General features: G+C 43.3%; 1 protein-coding gene across 3 annotated transcripts in view; it reads left to right on the top strand.

Moving 5' to 3' along the window:
• Positions 1 to 1,195: 1,195 nt before the first annotated feature.
• The window catches only part of LOC119503735 (glutamate receptor ionotropic, kainate 5-like), a 188,561-nt gene continuing 163,025 nt past the window's right edge, over positions 1,196 to 26,731 (top strand). Inside the window, exons 1-2 of one of the 3 annotated variants that reach the window (XM_037795675.1) lie at positions 1,196 to 1,497; positions 18,775 to 20,574. The gene's annotated coding sequence lies outside the window, so the exon portion shown is untranslated. Of the gene's footprint in view, positions 1,786 to 18,774; positions 20,575 to 26,731 lie in introns of all 3 variants that reach the window. The other 2 variants (XM_037795674.1, XM_037795677.1) reach the window with 2 other exon arrangements.

The raw sequence follows: 26,731 nt of genomic DNA, 5'->3' as shown, positions 1-26,731 counted from the left end.
ACATTGGGAAAGAGACGTCTGTAACTCAGCGGATCAACTCCCCAGTATGAACACTCTAATAGTCCTTATTTAAATCATTGGGTCCTAAAAGGCTGTAAAATGCACTAATAGCCGAATCCAGAGTTATTTCCCTTCCTCCTCTTTATGTGAATGAGACCCAGACCGAGGCTGGAGCGAAGGGCTGGGAGGCGGAGTTAGCAAGCCGTGAAGGCAGCATGACAGATGTGACCCCGTGACCTAGCCATGTGACCGAGCGGACGCTACTGCGCCTGCTCCATGGGCCCAATGGATGCGGAAGATCGCCGGAAGATCCAAATACATTTCCACTCAGAAGTCGAGCCATTTTTGTCTTCATGCGCCAATGAGCAACTTTCATAGGAATGAACGGAGCCCTGCCTAATGCCGTATCCAGTTCTCTTTAGACATCCATGATCTATATACGGAGCGGGTCCTCTTCACGGAGCCGGCCACCGTGTTTCTACAGTAGCCCAGAACCGGAAAAACCCTAGCTCTAAAGAGAGGGACATTCACATGTTCACGTCTGCCACCGTAGTTCTCCTACACGCTCGGCAAACAGGACAAGTTTTAGTACGTTGCAATCTGCAGCGTCACCACTGGATGCCGCCAACACTGCGCTTTTTAATTTGAAATAATTCAAACCGGTGACATAAACCTACATGATGTGTTTCTATGTTCAGTCAAATTTGAACCAGCAGCTTGTCCCACTTCACAGCTCTACTATAAATGAGAAAAATGATTCTTTCTTCCAGAACCGTGACGAGCAGAAATAAGTCCTCCGGCATCGACGTGTCAACTCTCTGGGAAAAGGCAGCAATTTTATCATCTGCTGTCCGCTGACTGCTTCTTCTTCTTCTTCTTCTGTCTCTGTGTGACATGTGTGCCGCGTACGCTGCAGGCATTTACTGATGCCGTTAACTGATGGCCGTCGGATGACGTGACGCGGCCGGAGTGTGCTGCACTTGTTTAAGCGCAAATTTAAATTGTGCATAAAAACAGGTGGACGGGGATATGTTTAAGAGACGAGGAGTTGAAGAAGGGAGCTGAGGAGATGCACTGAGCAGCATAGAGAGAGAGAGAGAGAGGGGTGAGAGAGGTAGAGGAGGGGGGGATGGAGATGTGAAACGAGAGAGAGAGAGCGAGAGAGAGAGCTGAATGCAGTCCAGCCTCTCTGCGCTGTGGAGCAGCAGCCAGTCCGACACTGAAGGACACCGAGAGAGGAGACACTTCACAGCAGAGAGCGGGATCATAAAACAGGAATAAAAAAGAAGAAGAATTTCCTCCTTTATCTTTGTCTCTCTCTCTCTCTCTCTTTGTGTTCCTGGATAAAGAGGACAGACAGCAGGAGGTACAACAGAAGAAGAAGAAGAAGGAGGTGTTGGAGGTCCGTGTGCTCATTTCTGCTCTTGCACCGGCGGCCCGAGGAGCCGACGGTGTCATTGCGACAGCGTGCACGAGCAGAGTGGATGTGTACTGTTTGTAAGTGTGTGTGTTTTTACAGCTGACGATTCAGGTGGATTTGGAGTAAAACTGGGATTTTGATCACGAGGAGTTGCTTGCTGGTGTTTTGTCTGTTGCGCCTCCTTTTTTTCCCTTCCTTCCTCTCCTCTCTCCGGTGCAGACGTCTTGCTCGCTCACTCGCCGCTCGGTCGAGGGACTACCACTCTGCTCTCTCTCTCTCTTTCCTCTCTCCTTTTCCTGCCTGTAACTGTGCCGTGGCTCCGACTGCCGATCGCCGGCTCGCCCACGGAGAGCAGAAGCAGATGGGTGAGTGTGTGTGATGGTGTGATTGAGTGTTGGAGAGGAACACGGGGAGGGAGGTTGCCCTTTTCCTGCTCTCCTCTCCTCTGCTGCTTCTTCACCCCTTTTTTTGTTCCTCTGTCGCTTCTTCTCCTTTCACCCCATTTTTGCTTCTTCTCTTCCTCTCCGTGGCCGCATTCGTTTATTCCTTCGTTTCCCTCCATCAGTCTCTCTCCTCCTCCATCGTCTCGCCATCCATCAGACGTTCCGTGCCCCCCCTTTTCCCATCACTCACCTTCCTCGCTTTCTTTTCCCACATTTCCCGTCCCCTCCTTGTTCCTCCTTCGCCCGTCTTTCCTGCAACCATCACTCATTTGCACCATCAGCCACGCAGCCGAGCAAGAAAATGCACACACACACACACACACACACACACACTGGCATGCACACACACTCACATGCACACTCACATTCGAGCGCCGTAAACCTGGAAGTCATCAAGATTCCGGCGCTTGAAGCTGAGAGGCGTCAGCCTTGACATAAAATCAACCGTGTGGGGTTGAACCCCGATAATCCCTCCATCCCTCTCTTCATCCATCACTCCGCCGCCTCGTCACCACAACCAACCCCCCAACACACACCACCACCACCCCCCAACACACACCACCACCAGCCCTCCAACACACACCACCACCACCCCTCCAACATACCCATCATCCTCCTCTCCAACTCTTTGAACCTCGCCGAACAGCAGCCTGTTTGCATCAGTCTGATAAACGCTAGTCATGCTACAGTTAGCTTGGTGTTAAGACCTGAGCATCAGCATACGTACGCCGTGAACCGGATCGCTGCTGTCTCACACACACACACACACACACACACACACACACACACATACACACGCACATACGCACACACAACACGTACAGAAACAAGGCGGGAAGTTGATTCATTCACATGATAAATTATTCATCGGATGAAAAGTGCTCACATCCTAAAACGTCCCATGTGGTCCAATTTGCAGCCGAAATGTTTATTAATTGTTTGGTTGAGTTGGAAACAGCAGCCCTGATTGTTAACGCGTCTTTCATCAGCTGCCGTTTGCCTCCGTAGCGTCTGATTGGTTAACAGTGAGTCCAGATGAATGAGGTGTGCGTGTTGCAGAGATGCTGCCGCTGAAGGCCTGATCTCAGCGGCCGACCTGTAGCCTGATAACCATGAAAACTCCACACATTTTGAGGTTGTATGTCGAGGAATATGTGACGGCTTAAAAAATGCTAAATGCATAAAATGTTACAGTCAAATGTTTGTGCCGATTACAGCAAGGCTTTCATTTTCATGTGTGGTTTAATGGATTGAATGTCACACTTCAGAAGCGAAGTTGTGACGGTTCTTGGCTCAGATCAGATGGAAACATTTCAGGATGTCTGTGTGACATCAGGAACTGTTAAAATGTCTTTGTTTGACAGAGTAGAGTCCACTAACTAGTTGTCTTCTGGGCTTTCAAGTGCATTTCATTGTCTTCATCAGGAAACCAGCACGTTCGCACGAAAAGGCGTATGAATGCCAAGATAATGAGCGAGGCGTTTAACGTGCAAGAATTACGCCTTTCTTGATATCCGCGTGTCATTTGTACGTCATGTATCCTGCACTGACTGCAATGTAAACACATCCACGTATAAATGTTACGGTAAGAGTTAGTGACGTAGTATGAAAAGAGAGAAAGATCGCTTATGCTGCCTATGCAGAGACTGAAGCCAAAACCTGTGTGCACCGACCACATATGGCAACCCCAACCCAGTCGCCAGAAAAAATGTTGGCATTGGACGTTTCTGCAAACCATGGATACGTTGGATGGCGACGCTTCAGAACCCGAAATAATGTTTCATATCAGCCTCGTTATCACGCTTTCAGAAATGCAATTCCATGTGGTTAACGTTGTGAAAGGATTGGTTAGGTTTAGGCAACAGAACTACTCGGTTAAGGTCAGAAAAAACAAACCAACAAACTTTTAACAAGGAGACGTTATTGATGTTTGTGACGTGTTTTCCGTTGTTGTGCTATGGTGTTGTCGTACATGTTTTATTTAGTTAACGTACTTATTTTAAGCCCAACCATGACGTTTTCCCTTACCCTAACTAAGTGGTTTTCTTGCCTAAACTGCAGACGTATGTGTGGCATAGAAATAACACGCCAAATGGCAAAAATGCGTATTCATGACGTGTAGAATGTCGTGGTATTTAAACGCCTTCCCGGGAGACCGGGTTGCAGAAAACAGAGATCTAGAACTACGTTAAGTATGAACCTCTGGAGAAAGTGAGTAAATGGGCTAGTGATGAGTTAAGATTCACTGATTTCAAGGGTTAAAAATGAAAGTTCACTCTCTGAAAGTAAATTAAATTAAAAGAATTTGCAATAATTTATCAGGTTTTTATTGTCAGAAATCTCTTCAGCAGCAAAATCCCATGTATTCTAGCCTTTAAAACCCATCAACTCATTGCTTACTTTTCTTCTTATTGACATAAATCTGTTTTATACGTCAAAAGGCCCTGAAACACCAAGCCGTTGGTAAGTTCTAGTTTTGTTTCGGTTTGTCCTGCACCATCAGCTCTAGTCTGTCGGAGGTTTTTCAGCATGCTGAATTGCTGGCGGAGCTCGTCGGTGAGAGAAATCACTCTGATTGGCTCTTCAGTTTAAATGAATCAGTGCACGAGAAGAGAAACGGAAGTGAGGAAAAAGCAAGCCAACGAGTAAAGTCAAAGGAAAAACATTTTACATATTTCATCTTCATCTCATCTGATCGTTCCAACACACGGATATTTTCACAGTGACATGAACATCTGGAATGAAGCTAAGTGATGAGTGAGAGTGGTGTGAAAATGTTCAACAGAAGCCGCTTTGTTTCATGTACGTATCATAACAACGGCTTGTATATCCGCCGTCCTCGGTCTTCCGGTTTCCCCTTTTGAATGACGAACACAGACTACCGCCGCCTGCTGGTGTGGAGAGTTATTTCCTCTCACGCAGGCGCAGAACGAACGCGCTAACTGGCCGTTAGTTGTAGTCTTTGCGGTGTGTTCAAGTGCAACTTGTCAGTCAAAACTAGGTTGCGTGAGGCGACGCAACAGTCGGTCTTCATCGACACTAGTTCTGTGATGTCGGTTTTGTGTGTCTAGGCAGCTGGTGGAGACCAAACCGGAGCTAAAAGAAGCAACACAAACACGTCCAATGGGATCGTGTTGCTCGCTGTCTCGTTTTGGACAACAACCCAGTAGAAGTATTACAGTCTTCTAGTCTTCTAAGATTTCTGTTTTTTTTTTTTCACTGGGGACTCTTGTTGTTCATGAATATATCTGTCAGTGTGTGGTGGGCTGTTTTGGCCGAATCGTTGCTCTCCACACACTACAGGAACTTAACTGTTAGATTTAACAGAACATGTCGTTATGTGTGGGCTCTCTCACATTTTTAACATCTGTTAAGATTTGAAATATCTTTTAGTGTGGGCCAGCCTTAAGCTACTAACTTTTCAAAGCCAAACTGCAAGTCTAAATGTATTGATTGACATTCAAAACTGTTTTGAATGAAAATGTTCAATAAGTGGTTTAGATAAACTCGATAAACTGGACTTGTTGCTGCATCCCTAAAGCAGTGAAGTGAGTTTATTTTCTCCACTTTTCCTTCTTCATATACATGATGCATCATGAGTTTGTATCCACCAACACACATGCGTCTTTAAGTGCTGTGTAAAAGCTGGAGTGGGCCTCCCCTCGAGGACGTTCTTTGCTGTGATTATGTGTATTATGTGTACTTAAGTGCTGCCAACGGCACTCTTTAACAAACTGATTCTCAGGCGGCGTGTCGCCACTAAACCACATCGTGGAGCGGGCTAATTCAGGTTTTAGACAGCAGGCGTTTACAGGCTCTTACTTTAAGAGAAGCAGCAGGGCTGAAACCACCGAGCTGAATGGCTTCTTGAGGACGGCGGTGGAAAATAAACTGCTCACGCTCAGTAGTCTTAGTCACCACTGAATGATGAGTACGTGTGTGTCTTTCAGCTGAGATTTACTGTAAAACCCCCGTTGTTCTGACAGTTGTTGAGTGTCAGGTAACGAGACAGAGTCTGTTATCATGAGAATCAGAGCCATCAGATGTGAGAGAGCGGTGGGTGGAAACATAATGAGACTGTAGCTGGAGTCGGTGTTTAATGTATGCACACTTTATTCCAGAATGTTGAAAAGCAACCACAAAAAGACGCAAAAGGATTACAAAAGACGCAAAACAACCACAACTACACACAACACGACCACAAAAAGACACGAAAGACTCACAAAAGACGGAAAGCAACCACTAAAAGACTCAAAAGACACAAAACAACCACATAAAGACTCAAAACGACCACTTAAAGACTCAAAAGACCACAAAAGATGCAAAACAACCACAACAGACGCAAAATGACAACAAAAGACGCAAAACAACCACATAAAGACTCAAACGGCTGTTTAAAGACTTAAAATGACCACAAAAGATGCAAAACAACCACATAAAGACTCAAAACTACCACTTAAAGACTCAAAACGACCACAAAGAGATGCAAAACAACCACATAAAGACTCAAAACTACCACTTAAAGACTCAAAACGACCACAAAGAGATGCAAAACAACCACATAAAGACTCAAAACTACCATTTAAAGACTCAAAACGACCACAAAGAGATGCAAAAAAAACACAAAGACGCAAAACAACCGCATAAAGACTCAAAACGACCATAAAAGAGATGCAAAACAACCACATGAAGACTCAAAACGACCACATAGAGATGCAAAATAACCACATAAAGACACAAAACAACTGCATAAAGACTCAAAACGACCATAAAAGAGATGCAAAATAACCACATAAAGACGCAAAACAACTGCATAAAGACTCAAAACGACCATAAAAGAGATGCAAAACAACCACATAAAGATGCAAAACAACCACATAAAGACTCAAAACAACCACATAAAGACTAAAAAAACCACAAAGAGACACTACTTAGTCACCAGTGAATGATGAGTACATGTGTGTCTTTCAGCTGAGATTCACTGTAAAACCACCGTTGTTCTGACGTTTGTTGTGTGTCAGGTAACGAGACAGAGCGTGTTATCATGACAATCAGAGCCATCACATGTGAGAGAGCGGCGGGTGGAAAGATAATCAGACGGCTGCTGGAGCCGGTGTTTAATGTATGCACACTTTATTCCAGAGTGTTAGCCTGCTGTTGTCGCTGCGGGTGACGGCGCCGGTTGATGGAGTCGACGTTTGCTCTGCAGCGGCGACGAGAGGCTGCAGGTGTGAGAGAGAGTGTGTTTAATTCCTGCCTTAATATAACTGTGTGTGTACGTTTGTGTGCATCATATGTGTGTGTTCTTCGTGGTTGCATAAGTGTGTGTGTGTGTGTGTGTGCGTGTGTGTATGCCCACCTACACATCTGGAAGTGCATGTGTGTAGCATTTAATGTGTTTATTCAATGTCAGACTGCAGGCAATGGGAAAAGGAAATAGTTCAGTGTGTTTCATGTTGCTCCAACCGGCAATGTTTGCTGCAACCCCCCCCTACACACACACACACGCACACACGCACACACACACAGACACACACACACATCTGCAGCACCTTTTCACACCCAAATGCACCATGACTCAACCGACAGGAAGCTGTAACACAGAAACAGTGTCAGTATGTTTGTTTTGTTCACCTCAGCAGCAGAAAGGAGTAGTGATGGACACAGTTCAGAGACGATCGATTATTCGTCACTCACATTCATGTAGATCAAGGTTAATGATTAAAACGATCAATTCTCTTCTGGGTCGTTGAATCATCACGTAGTGATTGAAATAGTCCACTTCCTTCTGAGATCAGAGACCAGATGTAAATACTGATGTGTCCTCTGTGGTGTCTCAAATCAACATCACACTTTGGCCTTTGCAGTTCATATCCATCAGATTGATCCTCAGCTTTTTGGTGTCAATAATTTCATTCACACACATTTTAAACACAACTCACTGACGGCGTATGACGCTCATCAAATCACTCACGCCTTTTGTCTTCTATGTGAGCCCGTGGAGAATATTGATGAAGGATGTGGGTGTGATGTCATAGAAGACATTGTGGACTTGTGTGATTTGTACATATGGAGCAAAACAGAACTGTGTAGTGCTCAAAGGAAGCAGGCAGCTGGAAGAAGAATAGAAATAGATCCGGCTCGATGCACAGACAACAGAAGGCGTTTTATGTTAGATCGTCAATGATCTACTGCCAATCGCTTTCAAAAGCATTCAAATTGGATGAGGGAAAAGCACAAACAACCACAAAAAACTCAAAACAACTAAAAAGAGACGCAAAAAACACACAAAAAAACACACAAAAGACACAAAAACGACCATAAAGAGATGCAAAACAGCCACGAAGAGACGCAAAACAGCCACGAAGAGACGCAAAGCAACCACAAAGAGACGCAAAACAGCCACGAAGAGACGCAAAGCGACCACATAGAGACGCAAAGCAACCACATAGAGATGCAAAATAACAACATAAAGACGCAAAGCAACCACAAAGAGACGCAAAGCAACCACATAGACGCAAAAACAACCACAAAGAGACATAGATCAAGCATAGAGACGCAAAACAACCACATAAAGACGTAAAGCAACCACATAAAGATGCAAAGCAACCACCTAGACGCAAAAACAACCAGAAAGAGACGCAAAATGACCACAAGAGGCAAAACAATCACTAAAAGACAAAACGGACACAGAAGACGCAAAAAGATACACAACAACCACAAAAAACACAAAATGACCACAGAGAGATGCAAAGCGACCAAAAAGAGATGCAGAGCGACCACAAAGAGACGCAAAGGGACCACAAAGACAACCACAAAAGACATAAAAAAAACACAAAAGATGCAAAAAAGACCACAAAATGTCTTCATGTGAAGTCATGGAGTGTTTTAAGTTTTGTGTGTGATAACTGAGTTGGTTCTACCAACACGATGAATGTCGTAACATGACTTTCTCTGCATCTGGTAGCTGCTATCACTGTCTAAGACGATGATCGCTGACAGTTAGTTTGTTGATGTATAAACGCGGAGTAGCTTTTCTCAATGTAGGATTTGCGAGGCTGCGTCTACTGTAGCCTGCTGTACTTGTGCAGAGCACATAAAGTAGAAATGATTAGTTCATTTATTTTTTAGCCAGCACTAATTTAATTAGATAAAAGCTTTAATGGATCAACAGAACTGATGTAAAATGTGCATCCCTCAGGAAGACTCTCTCGCTGAGCGTATTCAGAGCGAGCTCCTTTGTTTTCTCCTGTATGAAGATGTTCTGATGACCTGAGCGAAGGAGACACAAAGGCAGCGAGAAAGAGACAAATAGAGAGCTGCTGAGAGAGACATGGAGAATGATAACGAGTGTGTCCTCGAGTGAAAGCATCCCTGCATCACACGGCGAGGTAACGGAGAGGGAAGGTGATAAAACACAGAGAAAACTGATTTTAAAAGAAATGTGAGAGCGTGCTGTTGACTGATGGAGCTGTAAATTCTCCCCAGATGGCGTCAGATGATATCAGGAGCTCGGATCTCTGTCCCGCGTCCCTTTTGTCTCTGCGTGACTTCAGTTTATTAACCTCCGTGATGCCAACAGCCATATATCACCTCTCACCCCTCCGTCTGTCCTCTGCTCGGCCGGCGTAAGGGAGGAGCATCCATCATGTCTTACACGCCAGATGACATAACTTAGAAACTCAATCACTGCCGTTTGAAAAGCCATTCGCACAACAGATACGGCCGCCGCTGACGGGCGGGAATGAGCCGTCACTGTTTATGTCGGGGGGGGAGAGAGAGAGGGATGTCAGGCCTCGCGCTTTTATGTCGTAATTAAAGCGCCGGGTGGTGCCGCCGTTTACGGTGTGAATGTGTGAGAGATGATTGGCGATAAAATTGTGTTTTTTAATTGGAGGCCGTCTCCTTTCAGTAAACCTGGATGGGATGAAGTGAAATTACAAAAGACCGATAGATGTACAAAGAGTCTGCAGTTCAATCGCTTCTTCTTGAATAGGAGAAAATCATTTCTAAGCACAGCTGGCACATCCTGCCGTCACACAAAGATGGCAAATAGGTGAGAAAGAAAAGGTGAGATTGAAGTCTGCAGTCCGTTGTAATTAAAAACTTCATACTTACAGTCACATACCTCTGATGTCAATAAGAACTTCAGGTTTTTGTACGGCTGAACGTGGACGTGATCCCAGATAGCACCGAGACATTTGAATCTTGTGTTGCTTCGGTACATACCGAGATTAGGGATGTCACGAGAACCGATACTTCGGTACCAAGTCGATGCCAAAATTCTAAAAACATGACGGTACTCTTTTTCTACAGTACCGAAGGTACCGTACGATGCCTGTAATGGTCGTTGGTAGGGATTTGACAATGAGGAAATTTACCACTGGTTAATAAACTTGTGACAACACCGGTGTTACCGATTACACCAGAGATTTTATAGGAAAAGATGACGGTCAATATGTGTAGCGCGCTGACTCTGATCTTTACCGGTCGGGTGGCGGTGTGTCGGGCCTCTCCGGTAGCGCTTTAGCTGCGGGGGTCTACCTGGCGCTGCTGCTCCGTGCACACCGGCTGTGACGGCTCCATCCACCTCACGGCGATTACCTCATTAACGTTATGGTTCCCTTATAGCATTGAGATTAAACGTGAAATATTGTCAAATAGGTGCGTTTGCTTTTCGCTTTGACAACAAATCCTCTGCTCCTACTCCTACTACTCTGAGCTGACGGACCAGATGCATTCATGGTCAGTATGTAGTGTCCGTCGTCTGACTATTGATTGATAACGTGCCTCTGATACGCCAAAATGAAGTAAATGGGACAATTCTTTTCATTTATTAATTAAAGGCTACATGCCTCTGTTTTTTGTAATGTTCAAATGTTTTTTAATAAAAGAGTACGTGTTGAATTACATGGGATTTATTGTTTTGTTTTGTTTTATCGTGGTATCGAATTGGGTATCGAGAATCGTGGAAATTCAATGGTATTGGTATCGACTACTAGATTTCTGGTATCGTGACATCGCGATGCTTCAAACTTTTAGCTTTTCAAGAATTTGTAACCTATTGACGTTTGTGACGTGTTTCACGTAGTTGTTTCTGCACGTTTTACTTAGTTTATTTACTTATTTTAAGCCGAACTCTGACATTTTCCCTTTACCTAGGGGTTTTTCTCACCTAAACCGAACTGGACGTTCAGCGTGACGTACAAATGACACGCGGAACACCTTCCTCTGAGACAGGGTTGCTCTAGGGTGACCAGGTGTCCCAATTTACGAGGGACTGCACAGCGTTTTTATCCCTTGTCCCACGTCCCACATAGTGAGACAATGTCCCACATTTTCATTGGCTCCAGTTTTCAAACCACTGCAGGACAGACGTTTTCTTAAAATCAGTTTTTTATCAAACGGCTGTGAAGAAAGCAGGGAAGGCTGTCATCACAGGGTCAAGTGCAGGTTAACATTTCACCGTCTTCGCTACGCTATACGCCCAACGGGGGAACATTTTTAGTCAACGCAAAGTCACAAGCTGTGCAGATTTAGGCAGAATATGATGGAAACTACCACAAAAAAAAAAGGAAGAGCAGCTACAACAAAGACGGTGAAACTACTTATAAGTATTTGTAAGCCGGTGGAAGACGATGCTCAGAGATATTTTTTTGCAGTTCATGTGAGTCTCACAAGAAACTGATCTATGGATGCATTAAAGCACAGAGATGTTACAAGATAAGGGGCAGAATAGAAATGTTTATTATTTAAGTTAGATAGACATTTTATCTTAATAGTAGACGACCTCTCAGCCTTGGTAATGTGTCCCACATTGTCCCACACAAACCCACCACATTTGGTTTGTTGGGATCTGGTCACCCTACTGTAGATTGCTCTGGGCACGCTCAATGCTTAGATGTATAAATGAATTAAGAGAAATATAAGGGGAAACATTTGATGTTTTGGATGATTATGATTTTTTTAAACTTTCAAAGTCATCTATGCGTCAATGAGAGACTGAATATGTCTTCCTGAGGACTTCCTTTTCGTAGTCGTGTCCATGATTCACTGCATTCCTCATTTGTTCCACAAAAAAATTCAATCAATACCAACAAGTGTCTGACAAGGACACAAATCGAGGAGCTGAAGCACTTCAGAGCGTGAACATTAAATGTCTGTGTGAGCGCTTGCAAAAAAAAAAAAACAAGGACAAAATTAGTGGAGTAAAATCTAAATTTGACTCTGGTTCACCAACTGTAGCTAATGACAGTCACAGGGGACGTCATTTGGTCCGGACATTAAATCACAGAGTGAAGGTTTTCAGTCACAGATGGTTCATGTCTCAGATGATCAGAGCCACACAGGAACGCTTAAATAGGACACGACGAGAGCTAAATGTTCGCTAATGTGAATTTGCACAAACTGCAAAACAGAAATTGTTTTCTGTCTAATAGAAACATTTGCATGTAGGGAATGTTTAAATTATAAGCAGGTAGAGAAAATAGACAACAAAACAGAGGTTATGTTTTGGAAAAGGAGGCTGCGCTTCAACAAAGGGAACATTTCACTTGTTTTATTGGTTCACATTCTCAGATAATAATTACATAATTTCCACTTTTTCATGATAAATGACTGCCAGAATAACGCTTAAACAGAAGTTTAAAAACCAGTTGTAGCTCAGAACATAAAACGATGTACTCAACATGTGACATGTTCTAACTGCAGGGACGGCTTGTGTTTTACTGAACAGTCGAAACTGAGAAGTTCACTTTCCATTTAATTTAATGCATGCCGTATATGTCAAAACACTCCCACATGTCTGTACTTTAAATGTAATAACATTTAGACCAAAGTGCTTTTTAAAAAAGACAGCAGCCCGACTGAATATCTGTGACATTTTAAGAAAATGGTGGGAAATGTACGATCCGCCTTTCATCGCCGCCGCTCTTAATGATGCGTCACAACACTCCGACAGACGAGCGTTTTCACTAAACTAACATTTAGATGAAGTGGACTCTTAGCAGCGATTTGAGCCCCTCTGGCTCCAGTGTAGCTCTGAAGAGTCGGACCACAACATTAACAACAAGGAGCTGCAGCATTAGCGATTCACTCCACGCGCTCGTCTGCACGACATCCAGGTCAGCAGCAGTAAAAGTGCTCGTTCGCTTCCAGCTGTGCTGCAGAAGGGACTCCAGCTGCTGAGGCACAAACGGGATTAGAAGTTGTTTATGTTTAGATTTTAGATTTCATTTCATTTCAATTTGTTTGGAAAAGGCAGCTCCTTAAGGAAAACAGGATCTGAAGGAGTGAGTTCCAGAGCTTCCTCGGCTGTGTGACGTCGTTTTGGCATCTTGAATTTGCTTTGTGTCGTGCTCTGTCTTACAAATCTGTAATTTTTATGATTAGACTGGATATAAGAAGTGGACATAGTCAACATGCCGTCACTCAGTGGTTTGTGGACTATGGTTTTGAAGCCTAGAGTTCTGCATTTTGACCATCTTGGTTTTTGCCCATCGCCATATTGGTTTTTGCCCATCGCCATCATCCTGATCTTGGTTTTTGTTCATCGCCATCTTGGCTTTTGGCTGTTGCTATCTTGGCTTTTGGTCTTCGCCATCTTGGGTTTTGCCCATCACCATCATCTCCATCTCGGTTTTTGGTCGTCACCATCTTGGTTTTTGGCTGTTGCTATCTTGGCTTTTGGCCTTCGCCATCTTGGTTTTTGCCCATCGCCATCTTGGGTTTTGCCCATCGCCATCTTGGTTTTTGGCCGTCCCCATCGTGGTTTTTGCCTATCGCCATATTGGTTTTTGCCTGTCGCCATCTTGGTTAACCAAAAGTCAAGGTTGATTTATTTGTCACATAAGTTCCGTACAATAAGTAACGCCACTTCCGGAGTTATTTTAAGCCAAACAACAATGTTTTCCTAATCATAACTAAGTGGCTTTCTTGCGTAAATCTTAGGAAGTTGTTTCCTGTGAAGAAAGAAGTTTATTTTAAGAAGACCGTATGCATGTAATGAGCGGAAATTGACATTCATAGGAAAACGAACGAAAAAGGAGAAATACTTTTTCGTAACATATCAGACAAACTGTTGTAAGAGGATACGTTGGCCCGAGTTAGTGCCTCATGTCGGGCCAGACACTTTACGCTTTAAGCCCGGATTCGCCCCCAACTCATCTTGTAATCAGGCCGAATATCTGCCAGAATATCGGAGTGTGGTGTCAGCTGAATAATCTTGATACACACATGCATCCAGTTTTTGTGACTTGTGAGGACATTGTATTGTATTGCAGGGACACTGTTGTCCTCAGATTCAAGGTGAGTCCCCACAATGTCACTGTGATTACTGGTGCATGTCCCCACAATGTCAGTAAATGTGCAGAGTGTTAAAAGTTGTGTCATCATGTGGAACCAAACAGGAGCTCTATTGACCGTTAAGCCTCGCCCCCCCCGCCCGCTGGGTTCTGGTGGCGTTATGTAAGCGGGACAGTGTTAGTGAAAAGTGTTACCGTACCCCGGACGTTGTTGATGGATGACCTTGGGCTGAAACACTGCAGAGAGCTGCTCGTTACGTTCGGCAGCCTGTATATTACATCACATAAACATAATGCAGCAGCAGCAGCAGCAGCTCTGAACCTCCTCAGAGACCTGGACCCATATAGGAAACGGATAAAAAAAAACTTTTGATTGAAGGGTGGCGGCATTCATCAGTCTGTCTGTCTGTCGGTCCAGACTCACAAATCTCAACATCTATTGGCTGGATTGACACATAACTCTGTACTGACATTCGAGGGTTCCAAGATGAAGAATGCTAATTACTTTGGTAACTTTACATAGAGGCCCAATTATGAGATTACAAATTTAATTTGTCCAATACATGGGCCACCAGTGGATCTATTGGCCTCATTTTAATATTGTGTCAAGAGCTGTGGCGGTTCCAGAGGGTGGCAGCAGCACAACATCTCTGCTCATTCTGCAGACAAACATGTCCACATTTTAAATCAGTCATGCAACAGCAGTTTAAAAGGCACTAAAATCACTCACTCTGGTAGCTCACAGGGTTACCAGAGCTACAGGAATGCTAAAACCCGGAAATGAGTTAGCATTTTAGACGGTCCCCTTGTCTGGAAATACCTGAAATAAGGAAATTGTCACGAAAGTTTTACTTAGTTTACTTACTTATTTTAAGCCCAACCATGATGTTTTCCCTTACACTAACTAAGTGGTTTCCTTGCCTAAACCTAAATGCGGACGTTTGCGTGGCATACAAATGACACACGAAAAAGACTAAAATGCGTACTCATGACACACGAACGTCCGTGTAATGTCGTGGTATTCATACGTCTTCCCATGAGACCGGGTTGGAAACAGAGGTTTGTATTGGAAATGTCTTTTAACAACGTTGCTTTTCAATGAGACGTTTAACTCATCTTTCATCTGCAAATCACCAAAACCAGCTCACTAAGATGTGCTCTTATTTCAAATTAAAATAATAATAATAATCCAAAGTCTCTGCCGCTAGACATTCGTTTAGGAAAAATGGTGGTTTGTGTTAAAATAACTACAGAGGTGGTGTTACTGAGTACGGAAGTTACGTGACTCAACGTTGACTTCTGGTTTCACGCGGGACATGAACGGCGACCTCCTCCCTACATGGCGTTTGTCGTTCTTTATACTTCCTGGTTCACAATTACGTGGATTAAATATGCATTATTTTGGTGGACTATATACAAATTATAGAGCATTACTTTCCGTAGGTATAGCTACAAACAGTATATGAGACCAGCCTGAACCAAGACACCTGCCCAGTTCTACACCGGTTCTCCTCATAATACAACTTTATTTCCCACCACTAGCAGATATTTCTCCTGATCCTTCATGAGTTAGTGGTTTCAACCTCATTAGTTGGGATCCATATTTATCATCGGTAAACTCCACATGTCGCTGTCAGTAATACACTTCATACATCATTCATCACACGTTAATTTGACCTGAACGTTGCTCTTGAGTGTTGTTTCTGAGTGAGTGCAAACCAGACATTTGGGAGAAACAAGGTTTCCATCTGACCTGATTTCTGTATTCATCATGAGTCGCTCTGTATAAACGCAGCAGCCAAAAGTGTTAAATGTTTGTTTCCACGCAAGTGAAGAGATTAAAACATGATGAATTACAGAGGCAGAAAACACAGAGAGAGAAGTGATGCAGATAACTTTAGTTATTCGGTCGAGATAAAGACAACAACAAAGAGGATTATGGAAATCACAACTTCTTCAAGCCAGAAAAAAAAAAATGAAATTAAGTCGACAAGCGCAGACATGACTGGGGTTGATAAAAGCATCTAAATGAAAAGAGAGGCGGAACGTGGAGGGAAACCAACCAAAAGAGAACAAGAAGACGCATAAATAAAAAAACCCAAGAGGCAGAAGAAGTCTCCGGGGAGACAAGGTGTTTGTGGAAGAGAGAAAAACACATGTTGATGATGCAGAAGAAGGAAAATATCCAAAGAAGAGAAGAAGAGTGGGAGGAAAGATTGTTTTTAACTGTAAAACAGATTAATGTGGGTCGTATGTAAGCAGATATGCAGTGAGCAGGTCATTGTTGTGAAATAAACCCAGACATGACGCCTAATACACGGCAACTTACTTAAGAAATCAATAATTTGACACAAAAATAGTCCTCCAGAGTCCGACATCACGACTGCGTCCATAGCAACGGTCTGTTATACATAAATAATAGACCGTAGAACGCTAATTGACCAATCACAATAGAGTATTCAACAAAGCCGTGTAATAAGTAGGTGATGCCTGTACATGAAGAATCACTCAGCGATGTGAGAATCCACTAGCTTCAACCCAAGGTGGCCGACCAGTCAAAGTCCATCATCACCGTTGACACCGATGTCTCCGTAGCATTTTTTTAAACACATGATGTGTTAATAAACTTCTCAGTGTCAAAATCTAATTTTACTTTCTGTCTGAAGTGAAGATTCAAGGACTTCCAAGATTTTAAATTGTGTTAACTGAACAGCCAGCTGGTGTATATAAATGCCACGATAATGTGCGAGGCGTTTATCGTGCAACAAGTACGCCTTTCTTGATTTTGGCGTGTCATTTGTACGCCATGTATCCAGTAACTGACTGCAGTGTAATCACATCGGCGTATAATTGCTACGCTAAGAGTTAGTGATGTAGAATTAAAAGCGAGATAAAAAACGCTTATGGATGTGTCCAACAGACATCGGAGTTTTAACCAGGAGACTCGTGTTTTGTTTTGTAAACTACGTTTGTGACGCTCGTTGACGATTATCTCGTGTTCTTTATTGACGTTTGAGACGTGTTCTCCGCAGTTGTTTCCGTACGTTTTTTACTTAGTTTACTTTCTTATTTTAAGCCCAACCATGATGTTTTCTCTTAACCTAACTAAAGGGTTGTCTTGCCTGAACCTACTCCGGACATTTGCGTGGCGTACAAATGACACACGGAAAGGCTAAAATGTGTACTCATGACACATTAACGTCCGTGTAATGTCGTGGTATTTATACGTCTTCCCATGAGACCGGGTTGGAACAACTGAAACAGAGGTTTGTACTGTAGATGTCTAATAACAACGACGAGACGTCCAGTTTTAACTCATCATACATCTGCAAATCACCAAAACTAACTCGCTAAGCTTTGTTTTATTTTTAATTAAAATCATAATGATAATAATAATCTAAAAGTCTCTGCTTTATGAACTCATTTTCTTTCTTTTTTTCCCTCTATCTAAAACCATAACCTTATTTTGTGTGTTTATTGGCTGCACAGAATACAATTACACTTTTACTTATTTAATTTCAGATTTTGTCTGAAATAATGTATTTATCGTCAGTTCGGGTTTTATAACTACACAGCAGAAGTGCTGCATTAATGTTATTTTATCTTCCAGAGCTGTCATAGTGTTTTAAATAAATAAACCCTCTGCTTCATGGTTATTGGAGGAAGCAAAAAGACATAATATTATCATCACTCAGAACATGAGAGTCTAACTCTCTGGGGCAAGGAACAGAAAAAAAAACACCTGATGTCCTGTCTTGGTATTAAGTGGCGTTAATTAAATCAAATTAATGCTCTCGGTACGGAAAAAAAGAAAAATAACTGTATAGAAATCATGAATAAAACATAAATGCATACAAGAGAATGAGTGAGTGTGTTAAATGAGGGACGCCCACCAGAGAAACTGGAGCACGAATAATAATTACGGTACAATTTCAGCAAAAAAAAACACACATTCAGTCGTCTCACTGAGTGCGATGCTAATAAACAGAGACGGGGACGAGCTGAGCTGTTTAACTAAAAGGAACCAAATGATTCTGTCTGCTACGTTTTTCAAACATCTGTATTACAGTGATGTGACTCAGTACAGAGAAGAAAATGTGCTGCTGTACTGCTGCAGAGTAACTTATTGCATAACATCACCTGTAGCGTGCGCTGAGATACAGCCTGCAGACACACTTCATTTCAAAAGGAAAGAACATTCTTCAACCTTTTCTTACTTTCTTGTGACGGAGATTGAAGGTTGCGAGGCTGCAGATGTAAAGTCACAATGAACCACTCAACTAAAGACGAAGACTTCATAGTGACAATGTTGATGTTTGTGTTCACAATCAGCTCAAAATGCTGATCAAAGCACCAACTTTCTCTGCCATCATGTCTTCTAAAACTTTTAAAATCATGTGTGAAGTATTGAAATCATTATTTCCATGAATGCTTAATAGGAATTTCAACCTACACAAAAGAGTTTCATAATTCAAAAGTTTGTAACAAAAAGGAAAACGTGATTTTTCCTTTGAAATAAAATTAGTTTCTACAGAAGAATACTATGTTATATATATATATATATTAATCAGATTTTAAAACTAAACAAACTGTTTTCTTGTCATTGCAGATTTTGCCAGATCCTCCTACGAGGGGCGTGCATTATTTCCCAGAATGCCACAGGTGTGAGCCTTCCAGGTGACCCCCATTGACCGCCCCCCCCCTAACTAACCCCCTCCATCAGTCGCCTGCCGACCCCCCTTCGGCCAATCAGCAAGCAATCATCTTCCTCAGAGGTGCCATGGCAACCGCATCCGCTCAAAGCCTCAGCGGTCCCCAGCTGCTGCACTGAGGACGCCGGAGAGAGGGGGGGGGGAAAGGAAAGAGAAGAAAAGCATTCTGGGTGTTTTTTAATGGACTTGGAGCCACAGAGGAGCGTGGGAGCGTTTGAATAACAAGGATTTGTCTTTCTCCTGGATCCTGTCTGGGATGCAAAAAGGAAACACTAACTCTGTGGATGTAATGTAACTCCAGGAAACTGAACACAAAATACTGTTCTTCTTTTTGTTTGCAACATGTCGGCTCAGAGGAGGTGACATGCGGCTCGTTCTGCCATGTAGCCGCGACGACCTGCAGAAACCTCCCAGAAACTTTTCCTCCGAACGCGGCCATTTTTAACAAGCTGCTGGATGTACGAACACAGACGCACACACACACACACACACACTCATCAAACCGAAACACACACTCGATAAGCTGAGTGAGGAGTTATAAAGTGCTACCAGGTTATTATCGGCCCCGGCGCTTCCTATTTTCGTCTTTAATCTTTGTATTCTGAGTAATCATCTTTTTAATTAATGGCGACGGCGGCGTGAAATCTTCCCCCCTCGCCACCCCATCCCCCCTCCCCCTCCACACACACTCTCCTTCCCGCCGCCGCCAGAGACACCTGAAACCAATTAGCAGCAACAGATCTAGATGGGGATTAGACACAGGAAGAGCAGCAGAGATTAGATACAGACACAAAGAAAAGAGGAGAGAAGTGGGGTGGGGGGGGTTGAAAGGATCCTGTCAGTCATTGTGGGTAATCGATAGGAGGGCGGAGCGGAGGGCGGGGCGGCGGGCGGGGCAGAGGGAGGATATGGCGAGATCAGGGCGGCAGCAGACAGCAAAGATCACTCGCCGTGAGTCAGCAGGTGGAGTCGACTGTAGGAGTCGTGAGTCTTGACCGGCCACGACTCATTGTCATTCCTCGCGGTGTGCCGGCGAGCGAGAGAGAGGAGAGACTCTTGGCCGGTCGCCACGATCACGGCCAATTAAGAGGATTTGATTATATGCCTTAATCTTGGCAGTCAGGTGGAAAAGCAGACAGGAAGAGAAAGAGGAGGCCGAGCAGGTGCCACCGATACACACCATTATCTCAGTCCGTCTGTAATTGAGTCGGTTTCTGTCCACATCTTCCGGCGGCCCGTCGAAACGGCGGAGGACGGAGAGGAAAAGCTATTTTTCTGCCTCAAATGTTAATTCTTCACGTCCTTGTTTATCGACAACAAACCAAACACACGAGGCCAAACAGATTTACTCCATCTGGAGGACATTTATCCGTCAGTTTGATCCCCTGTTCATCCCTCTTCAGCCTCCGTATCAAGTGGGAGATAAAAGACAGAAAAGTACGAGAGAGAGACAGCAAAGGGACCGAATCTGGAGAGGACAGAGCAGAGACTTCCTCTGTCCCAGACACCCCGAGGCTCCCGCATTCCTCTTTTTGAAATTTCCTCTCCCCTCCAGAGCGTTTGTTTCCCAGCTCTCCTCCTTGTGGATCGTATACTCTGCACCGTCCGTCTATCCTGGACCCCGCCGAGATTAAACTGGCTTCCGTCATCAGAGGGAATCTTTTGATATCGGCTCCTGGTGTCGTCATCTTCATTCTGTGAGTACTTCAGTCTCTTCGTTCTTGCCAGTTCTCTCTCTTTCCTCCTCCTCCTACCTTTCCTCTCCCAACAGTCTCCTCCTTTCTATCCTCCTCCTTTATTTCTCCTGCAGAGTCTGTAGACGGTTGATGCAGCTGACGGATGAAATAACAAACACTTTAACAATAGAAAGGCCTGGCGGTACATGACGTTAGGTTTTTGTTGACTCATTTCTGAAGTCAGAGATTGTAGTCTTCCTTATTGGTGAGTGTTCCTCTACTCGCCACATCGCTTTGACCTGTGACCTGTTTCATTATTTTGCCTCATCTATGTTTTCCAGATGTTCAGTCCAAATAATTGCAGCTGTGAATTGTACGTCCATCTCAGGGTGAAGACTGACTGAACGCAGTAGTTTGGTCCTATTCATTTTCTATGTCAACGGACACTCAAAGGACTGTGTGTTAGCAGGTGAAGCAACAGTTCTTTGTGAGCACTGTTTATTAGTGGTGGGAAAAAATATCGATTCACCTATGTATCGCGTTTTTTGGGTTTTTTTTCCCGATATTGAAATAGATGTTTTAATGGTCGATATATTTGCTTCATTTGAGTCTATGCAGAGGTAGAAGGAAGTTACCACTTTAATTGTTGTAGTCTGAGTAACGTGACGTCATATCCGTTCCGTATTCGTCAACCAAAACAAACCGCAGCGAGCCGAAACAAGAAAGTATAAAACATTGGAGGATCTGCGTGGATACGACCTGCACCCTCACATGTTAAATCTAAAATGGTAAACACTACACATCCAGTAAAGTATGGAAACTAGGGATGCACCGAGTACGAGTACAAGTACATGAGCACAGTATCGGACCCGATACCGGTGCATCCCTAATGGAAACACTTTGGGTTTCACACATTAAAAACAGCGCTAGACATCACGGCTAAAGCTGCATGCTAACTCTGTCATGGACAGGAAACGTTATCGTATCATGGTAACGTTGTGGTCGAGCCGGCCATCGCTCTCGTCTCGGCGGTCAAATGGGCCGACGCTACAACTGTAGAGCACCCATATACTGACATTTCTGTTAAATGCATTGAAATGGCCCCGATGGAGCTGACCATGGATGTATAAAGAGAACGGAGCTGACGGGAGAGCTAGAGACCGCCTTGGAGAAGTTTGAGGAAGTAGACACGTGGGACTTCGACTGGTTTTCAAAATAAGGTGTTAACAAAGGGAACTGTATATACAAAATACATCTATGGAAATAAGATTGATGGATTATATTCACCAGAAGTATAAAACATCACATGTCGTTTGGGCATCTCTTCTCATGTGACCTCTTTCCAGCCAACCATGCTCGGTGTAGGATATGATGTCGATGAACGTGATTCACGACTCTCTTTTAAAGTCTCTCCTTTAAAGTCTCTCCTTTAAAGGATAATTCCAGTTTATTTCACTTTCCCATGAATCCGGATATTGTGGCTCTATATGGGTCGTGCAAACGTTGCACTCACCACCTCCGTTGTAGAGATTTGGGGCGAGCAGCTTTCCAAATAAACATTAAAAGTAAACACAGAAAGCAGCAGACGAACTGTGGATCCACATCCAGGTCCACCTTCACACCTTTTCTTTACATGTGAGGCTGTGGATGGTTTTCCATTTAGTGTGATGTGTTTGTGCTGGAGAGGTACAGTAGTAGCAAATGAAATGCCTTCAAGTTTCTAAATTGCAAGAATAAAAATGACAAGATACACACCGTACTGGAAGATGGAGACTCCAGTCAGTTGTGACTTTTATTTTGAAGGGAACAGGTGAAACTTTTCATCTTTATTTTACAGTAAATATGATTTAAATATGATAATTATCTCCATCGTGTGAGCTAAAAAATAGAGACTTTCCCCATTACGGTAATGTTCTGTGTTTATTAAAGAAGCATTGTTTTATTTTTAGAGTCACTTGTACATAAACTCTTGTGCTAGTTTTACTTCCTGTTCGGTCTCTGGTCTTTCCTGCAGCAGGTAGGCATTTTCTTCTCTGTTTGCTTTGAATGTTTTTGCCTGTTAATGTGACGCTATGCTGGTTTTGAACATGTTTGAAGTGAACATGTTGATCTGTTAACATTTTGTGTGTTGCTTTAATGCTTTAAATGTGCTGAAGAAGAGTTGGTTGATTCAGCTGGCTGCTGTGGAGATTGTGAAGCTGCAGCTGAGACCATGTTGGACAGCATGGGGTTACTTAGTGACTTTGAAAAAGCTTTATTTCTCCACAAAGAAACATATAACTCTCTGAAACATTATGATTGTAATACTGGTGTATGTTACTTCCTCTTGTGGGTTTTCCTGGGATTAACCATTGAGAATAAACATCCTTAAATCCACTTAGAAATCATCATGGCTGCAGAAGTTTTCTTCAGTATCACAGTGATCCAGTGATAGTTGTCTGTACATTAATGCAAACAGGAGCTATATTATTATTATATTATATTATATATACGATTATATTCACCAGAAGGATAAAACATTACCTGTCCCTTATAAATTAAAAGGAAAATACCACTAATTTGTGAGAGAAATGTTTTTATTCTGAGATTTTAAAAATGTAATAAATAATGTCTGACAATAACAAACATTTTTAATGAATTCATTTAGATATTTTCCAAAGTAAAAGTCCATAGAAGTGTATGATTCAACTTTTTCTCATGGTCTAGGGTTAAAAAAAGTTAACAAAAATATAAATATTACATATTAAATCGTAATTGGGAGAATGGTGTATTGTCCCAGCACTACAGCATACTATTAATGGAGACAATTTGTTAACTATAGGCTCAATAATGGGTCTGTAACTGACATCACATTTGTCGTTCCTGTCGCCATATTGTTTCCTGTATGCCGGTGTTAGCATGTGGAGCTCACCCCACCTCTACTAGAGACATGAATCCAGTCTGAATGGGGCTTAAGGTCTTTCATCTGGTTACAGTATTTGCAGCCTCTCCCTTCTCCAGCACCTTGTCCTCCTCCATCATTCCCCCTTTTTCCTCCCAATCATCTCCTCTCCACCACTCTAAATCGCTCCTGCATCCTAAATCCTCCTCCTCCTCCTCCTCCTCCTCCTCTTCCTCCCCTCAGCGCGTGTCGGAGTGCGTCATCGTGGGCGTTCGGTCAGGCACTGCGCTCCTGCATTCAATCTTTAGTATTCTTTATGTCTGATAATAGTTACGAGCCTCGGAAGTGATGTTCCCGCGTAGGAAGAGAGAATCAATACGGCTTCATTCAGCGGGTGCATCCCTTAGTCTCTGTGTGTGTGTGTGTGTGTGTGTGTGTGTGTGTGTGCATATATAAGCAAATATCCCTGTGTGTGTTTGAGGCCCTGTGACGGACTGCGAGTGTCTGTGTGTGTGATGTGAATTTTGATTTGAAACACTCGGGGCGAGCGGCGTGCCGAGATGAGCTCCTGCAGGACTTGATTGGTTGATTATGAAGGATTGTGTGTTTCTGTTTATGAAACCAGCAGAGCTCTCCGTATCAGCTGTCATGGATTCTTATGCACAATTAGCCTTTTGTTGCTTTACAGGAGCTAGCATATCTGTGCAGCACTATAACTGTGTCTTATTAAATATATATATATATATTTTCACCGGCGTTGGTTTGTTTGTTTGTTAGCAGGATTGCTCCAAAAGTTTGCAATGGATTTGAATGAAAATCCGTGCATTAACACCACAGGCTTTAAGACATGCACAGTGTAACTGATGACACGTTCATGATGCGTCACCCAGCCTCTTTCCTTCTGCCTGCAGAGAGAGGGACAGAGAGAGAGTGGGGGGGGTGGGGGGACACCTGTAGATTCTGCCTTTTTTCACATTAAACTCTGACGGTTTAGGTGAGTTTTATTTTGTTTCTGTCCAGTTTCAATGAAGTGTTTTACGATGCTCCGCTACGTACAGCTGATCTCAACATAAACAATAATACACGTGGATGATGGCGCAAGCTGCACGGAGAGGGGTGGGTGTGTGGGGGGGGGGCAATCGTACCCGGGCAGCTTGGCGGAGGTCTGCGCTCTCCGAGTGCCGTTCTAGTTTTGAAGGGTGTGATTTTATGTGCCTTTGTCAGTAAATACAACATGAAAAGGAAACATGTCAGTTTATCTGGGGAAAGTCCAAAACAATACGTACCTCACGATGTCGTAAGGTCAGCACACAGTCGTTGTCTTTGCATTAAAATGTTTGTTTTTAAATAAAGTAAATAAATCACATGATTAAGTGTCTCAGAGAATACCTGATCAAAGTAAACAAGTGAACATGACTAAATGTTTTATTTCAACTTTACATTTTTTCGACATGTTCTGACACAACAGACAGGTTTAGTGGTTTAGTGAGAACGTATTGAGGTTGGATGAACTCTTAACAGCAGAATAATAACAGCAGCAGTGACGTACTGAGAGCTTCCTGCAGGACAACAGCCTCGAAGTAGCCCTTTGATTCATCTTGTTTATCTGGTTTATTGTTCTCACCTATTACAATGAAAACAATGAGAAAAATGAAGGCACTTCTGTGAGGAGAGCTTTGTTTTTACACCAGGAATTAAATCCTGCTTTATAACCTGTTAATTCTTCTCTGTGTGATTTCTTTTCTCTCGGAGCCCGAGTCTGGAGCCATTAACAGTAAATAGAGGTGATTCTCAGGATATCAGTATGGCTCCCTCAATTATCGACGCGCTGCAGCGTGCAGCCTGGACAGTGACGGAGGAGCTTTTTTAACCCCGCTAACACCCTCCATCCACTGAGCTCTCTCCACCCGGGGCTTTGTGCAGGAAGAGGAGCGGAGGAAAAATGACGGAGGCTCCATAATCGTTATCTTCCTCCGCCCGGTAACTTACTGCAGGTAATAGCGGCCCCAGACAGAAGCTCTTTAGCCGCTGCGCCTGATTGTGGCGTCTAATAGAGTCCGGATGGATGTGGCCGGGTTTTAAAGGCAGAGCCGTTCCGAGTCAAAGTGGCTCCGTGATGGTGTGTTTAATAGCTGAAGGATGGAAGCTTTATGGGGATGTCCCCATCTCACCCACACTGGGCTTCAATATATCCCTGCAGCTGTTTAAAAGTCTGGATGAGTCAAAACTCTCCTCAGCAGGACACGTCAGTTATTTGTGTTCTTTTGTAGATGATGAGACGCTGTGATGTCGGTATAACTGGTCAAAGAAAAACATCAGAATCCTGATAATCAGTCTTTTAGTTCTCACTTCATTATTCAGTCTGGCATCGGCCCGCTGGTTCGAATTCAGTCAAGGGAAGAGAAAATCAATAAGTCAACAAAAAAGTCTATTGTTGCATATTACGTTGTGGACCGTTATCTGACTATAAAGTAATACATCTCTCTCTCTGTCTGTCTGTCTGTGTGTCCTTTGCATATCTTTCAAACTGCTCATCCGATCTACTTCACACTTGGCGGCTACGAGGACCCGACGGAGGCTCTGCAGACTGTCCAGCATGTCGTCTGCAGCGAGCCTTTACAGACCGCGGGCTCATTGACTAAAGGTCACTTGTGCTGCTGGATGCTGGATACACTAATGATACAACTATAGGGCTGTCAGTCGATTACATTTTTTAAATTATCAACATGGGAGTGGGCAAATATGCTGCTTTATGCAAATATATGTATATATTTATTATTGTAAAACAATTAACAACACAAAACAATGACAGATATTGTCCAGAAACCCTCACAGGTACTGCATTTAGCATAAAACAATATGCTCAACATCATAACATGGCAAACTGCAGCCCAACAGGCAACAACAGCTGTCAGTGTGTCAGTGTGCTGACTTGACTATGACTTGCCCCAAACTGCATGTGATTATCATAAAGTGGGCATGTCTGTAAAGGGGAGACTCGTGGGTACCCATAGAACCCATTTACATTCACTGATCTGGAGTTCAGAGGTCAAGGGACCCCTTTGAAAATGGCTATGACAGTTTTTCCTCGCAAAAATTTAGCGCAAGCTTGGAGCGTTATTTAACCTCCTTCACGACAAGCTAGTATGACATGGTTGGTACCGATGGATTCATTAGGTTTTCTAGTTTGTTGTCATACCAGTTTATTCACTCTAACTTTAAAACTGAGCCTGCTACAACCTCCGAAAAATTGACAACTATGGGCTACTGCTGGCTAGTTAGGACTACTTGACACAA

The sequence above is a fragment of the Sebastes umbrosus genome, chromosome 15 (assembly GCF_015220745.1).
Source record: "Sebastes umbrosus isolate fSebUmb1 chromosome 15, fSebUmb1.pri, whole genome shotgun sequence".
Classification (NCBI taxonomy): Eukaryota; Metazoa; Chordata; class Actinopteri; order Perciformes; family Sebastidae; genus Sebastes; species Sebastes umbrosus.
The sequence above is the reverse complement of the archived record's forward strand: the minus strand, read 5'-3'. Positions and strand labels throughout refer to the sequence as shown.